Raw genomic sequence first — 5,122 nt, forward strand, 5'->3', positions numbered from 1 at the left:
TATATCCTCATTTAACGTCTTTATAGGACAGTTGAAATGTCAGCTATGAGAAGGCAGCTGAAATCTGACAAAGTTCATCCTGTATTCCTCAAAAATAACTTCAAACTGAGCTGTTTAAATGGACTGGAGTGATTTTGTAAGGAAAAGAAATAGTTCAAACAAAGACCATTAAATGGTCAGTCTTCTCTCTTTTGACAAACAGTCATGATATGTTTTATTGTATATCTGTAGTTGACAAAATAATAAATCCTAAAAATGTCCACATCCTAATACCCAGAACATGTAACTTAACTGTGTTACCTCACCTGGCAGAAGGGGGCTTGTCAATGGACATGATTAAGGCTGAGATCCTTTGAGGGCAGGAGAGGGGATAGTAGTCTGGATTATGTAGATAGACCCAAGCTCATCACAGGAGTCTTTAAAAATGGAGAACTTTTCCCAGCTTCAGAGAACCCTAGAGAGGAATATGAGAAGGACTCAACCTGCCATTGCTGACTCTGAGGATGGAGGATGGGGCTACCAACCAAGGAATGCAGGTGGTCTGAACTGAAAAGGCAAAGAAACAGGTTCTGCCCTGGAGTCCAAATTCCAGAAAGGAATGTAGCTCTGTTGACACCTTGATTTTTGTGTAGTGAAACCCATGTCAGACTCTGACCTGCAGAACTGCAAGGCAATAAATTTGATTGTCCTTTGCATGAAGTTTGTGAAAAGCTGTTAGAGCAGCCACAGAAAGTAAATCCAGCCTTTTACTGTTTCTAACTTGTTTTATTATTTTTGTTTATAGAGCAAGAGGAACCAAGTTGTCATTAAGCAAAGGACACAGGCCTTCTGTGAGCACACAGGGCATCTCAGGGAACCCAAGGCAGGACTGCAGATCTGCAGAGAGGCAGCTTGGCAATTTCCGGCCCTTTGAGCTCCGCCTCCCTGCCCCACTTCACTGTTGCATCCTTGTTCACCTTCTGTCAGTAAATACACTTTCTCTACTATTCCGTGAATGAATGTAAGGGGGCTGAGCTTCAGCTAGCTTCCCTTTGGGACTAGAATCTCATCCTCAATGCCAAAATCCCAGATGAAGAAACTCTGGGACCATTTGCTCTAGGTACCTGTTATAGGTTAAACTGTCCTCCCTAAAAAGACACTCTACCCAACCCAACTCAGAATGTAACCTTTTTTTGGAGAGGGTCATTGCAGATGTAACTAGCTAAGATTAGGGCATACTACAGTAGGGTGGGACCTTAGTGTCCATGTAAGAGGGAAACTGGGGCACAGATGCAGATGAGGAAAGATGGCCATGTAAGGATGGGAAGAGTTTGGTGATGCTACCTTGAGTCAAGGAATGCCCAGAGCTACCAGGGGCTGGAAGAGGCAAAGAAGCTGCTTACTTTACTTAGAAGCTTTGGGAGGATCATGGCCCAGCCAACACATCACTTTCAGACTTTGGGCCTCCAAAGTTGTGAGGCAATACTTTCTGTGCTTAAAGCTAGATGGGATTGGGGACTGGCTCCCCACCCCCACAAGGTCTTAACTGTGTAGCCTTGGATGGCCTGGAACTCACGAAGGTCAACTTATCTCTCTTTTCCAAGTCCTGGGATAAGAGGCATGAACCACCACCACTCATAGCATGTATACATATTTTTAAAATATTTTTTTTTATTTTATTTTTTAATTATTTTATGTGTATGAGTGTATTGCCTGCATGTATGTAAATGCACCTGTGTCATACAATGCCCTTGGGGGTCAGAAGAAGGCATCAGATCCCCTGGAACTGGAGTTAAGGATCATTGGTAGCCACCATGTGGGAACTGGGAATTGAACTCAGGTCCTCTGCAAGAGCAGCCTGTGCTCTTAACCACTGAGCCATCTCTCCAGCCCGATTTATTTATTTTTTATGTGTATAAGTGGTCTGCCTGCATGAATGTAGGTGTACCACATGTGTGTAATGTCCAGAAGAGGGCATCAGATCCCCTGGAACTGGAGTTACAGACTGTTGTTACCTGCCAAGTGGGTGCTGGGAACCGGACCCAGGCCCTCTGCAAGAACAGCCAGTGCCCTTAAGCATAAAGCCATCTCTTCAGCTCCAGGTTTGGCATTTTGTTATGGCAAACCTAGAACACCAATACAGTGCCCAAGCACCACCTAGTTCTTTTAGGCCTAGGGGACCAAATCTTAGAGTGCAAATGTAGCACCTCAAGACTTACCCCTATGGAAGGATGAATCACTGTACATGAAGTAGATACCCTGAGCAGTTGTCCAGTGAAGCAGATACCCTGAGAAGCTATCCATCTCGTTTCCTACAGCTAGGACAAAATCGTCCCTCCCCTCCACCTCCTTCTCTTCCTTCTCCTCTTGTGGTTTTTAAAATATTTAGCTCTTTGGAGCTGGGGAGATCTTACAGAGCACTGGGGTTTGGTTCCCAGCACCCGTATCAGCTGGTTTACAATTACCTGTAACTCCAGCTTCAGAAGATTCGATGCCTTCTGACCTCCATGAGTACCTGCACACTCATGGTATACATAAATTTCTGGAGGCACACATACATACACATAATAAATTTTTAAAAAATATATATTTAGCTCTTTTGCCCTGCTACAGTGTATTATAATGTATAAGATTTTTAAAAATCAGCTGTTTTCAGGGCTGGAGAGATGGCTCAATGCTTAAGAGCACTGGCTGCTCTTGCTGGGTTCAAATCCCAGCACCCACATGGCCGCTAACAACTCCGTATTAGCTCCATGGTGTCCTTAACTCCAGTTCCAGGTATCCAACACCCTCTTCTGGCCTCCAAGGGCATTTCACTACACAGGTGAACTTACAGCATGCAGGCAATACACTCATACACATAAAATAATAAAAATAAATAAAACATTTTTAAAAATCAGCTGTTTTCCACACTGCAATCCACTTGTCTAAAGACTTTGATTAGTCTTCCTCTTATCACTGTGTTGCTTTTCATTTACTGGACTGAGCACTGATTTTGAAAATTATTTCTGAAATCTTCATACTCTGTTTCTTTGATTGGCTTACCAGGTTCCTGGTATAAAGTAAGAAGATACTGTGTGCTGAGTGTGGTGGGCCCATACCTTTAATCCTAGCACTCAGGAGTCAAAAAGCCTGGTGTACATAGTGAGTACCAGGCCACCTGGAGCTATAGGGAGACCCTGTCTCAAAAAGACCAAAAAAAAATCATCATTCATTTTCAGTAGATTCCCACTAAAAGAAAAAAAAGAGAGAGACTCTAGGCTTAACCACCAACTCAAGTTCTAGAATAGGGTTACCTCTTCATGCCCTCTAAATCCTTTATCTCTAGTAACCTGAAATTTCCACTTGCTATAAACTTATTTTGGAGAAAATGGGAGTGTTTATAAAATGCTCATCTTTTCAGAGTAACAGACTAGAACTCTTCTGGTGGAGGCAGCAGTGCTGTACCTGTTGCTGTGATGGGTTTTCATTATGTTGCCTGGGCTGGTCTTGATCTTCTGGGTACAAGTGCTCTGCCTGCCTCTGCTTCCCAGCTAGCCAGGACCACAGACTTACCACCTACCTAGCCTATTCCTCTTTTTGTAACTGGTCCTGGTCCTGTGACCACATCTGGTCTTCAGATGATGATGAGTTAAAAAGTAACAACGCCTGCATACTAACCTTCATAATTAAATATCTCTACAATAAGCACTGGACAATGTCAGGTGATTATTGAGATGATCAAAGAAGACCTATCATTCTTGCCAGTATCCAACTCTATTCTCAATGTCCCTCATCTTAAGTCATGCAGGAGACTAGAAAGGGGGTGCAACTGGCTAAACGATGATCACCCACAAAACGTCAATGTTGTAGTTCCTACAGCACAGATGTATCTCACCTTACAAGGTAAGAGGAACTCTGGAGATGTGGTTAAACTAAGTATTTAAGTTTTTGTTTTTACATTTATTTATCAGGGGGAAGCATGTAGGCTCTGGTCTACCAGTGGAGATCACAGAACATCCATTCTTCCACTGTTTGACTTCCCAGGATCCAACTCAGGGTGGTCAGCAAGAGCCTTTACTTTTAAAGAATTTACCTTTAAAAAGAATTTTAAAGTGGGTTAATCATCCTGGCTATCACAAGGTGCAGGAGTCAGGCCTGGTGGCGCATGCCTTTAGTCCCAGCACTCTGGAGGCAGAGGCAGGCGGATCTCTGTAAGATTGAGTCCAGCCTGGTCTGCATAGTGAGTTCCAGGCCAGCTGGGACTACAGGAAGACCCTGTCTCAAGGGGAAAAAAGGTGGCAGGGAGAAGCTGGGATGATATATTCTGAAGATAAAGATGTATATACCAAGGAATCCAAGTGGCCTCTGGGATCTGATTCTTGTCTGGAGTCCCCAAACGGAATAGAGCCTTTATCTGTTGTTCTGAATGGTAAGATAAAGTTTGTTGTTTTAAACCACTAAATTTCTGGTAATTTGCTACAATAGAAAAAAGACATCAGACTTTCCACCACCTCTGCCCACACAGCTAGAAGGGAGCAGTTGGTGAAGAGCCTTCTTCAGGTCTTGTCACCTTTGGGGCCTTTATTTGATCAACTGTTCCAAGATACTGCTACATAGTGAGTTCCAGGCCAGCTGGGACTACAGGAAGACCCTGTCTCAAGGGGAAAAAAGGTGGCAGGGAGAAGCTGGGATGATATATTCTGAAGATAAAGATGTATATACCAAGGAATCCAAGTGGCCTCTGGGATCTGATTCTTGTCTGGAGTCCCCAAACGGAATAGAGCCTTTATCTGTTGTTCTGAATGGTAAGATAAAGTTTGTTGTTTTAAACCACTAAATTTCTGGTAATTTGCTACAATAGAAAAAAGACATCAGACTTTCCACCACCTCTGCCCACACAGCTAGAAGGGAGCAGTTGGTGAAGAGCCTTCTTCAGGTCTTGTCACCTTTGGGGCCTTTATTTGATCAACTGTTCCAAGATACTGGGGTTAACCCTCCAGCTTGTGACTGGAGTCACTAGAAATAAGTAGAAACTGCACTGAACCATGAAACAAGGAGAAGCCTTTAAAACATTGGAACACTTTCTCCCCTAGCAGAGAGAGAGAGAGAGAGAGAGAGAGAGAGAGAGAGAGAGAGAAACCAGAGACACCACAAACTTGAA

Source organism: Nannospalax galili, unplaced genomic scaffold (genome assembly GCF_000622305.1).
Source record: "Nannospalax galili isolate Female #2095 unplaced genomic scaffold, S.galili_v1.0 scaffold660, whole genome shotgun sequence".
Taxonomy (NCBI): Eukaryota; Metazoa; Chordata; class Mammalia; order Rodentia; family Spalacidae; genus Nannospalax; species Nannospalax galili.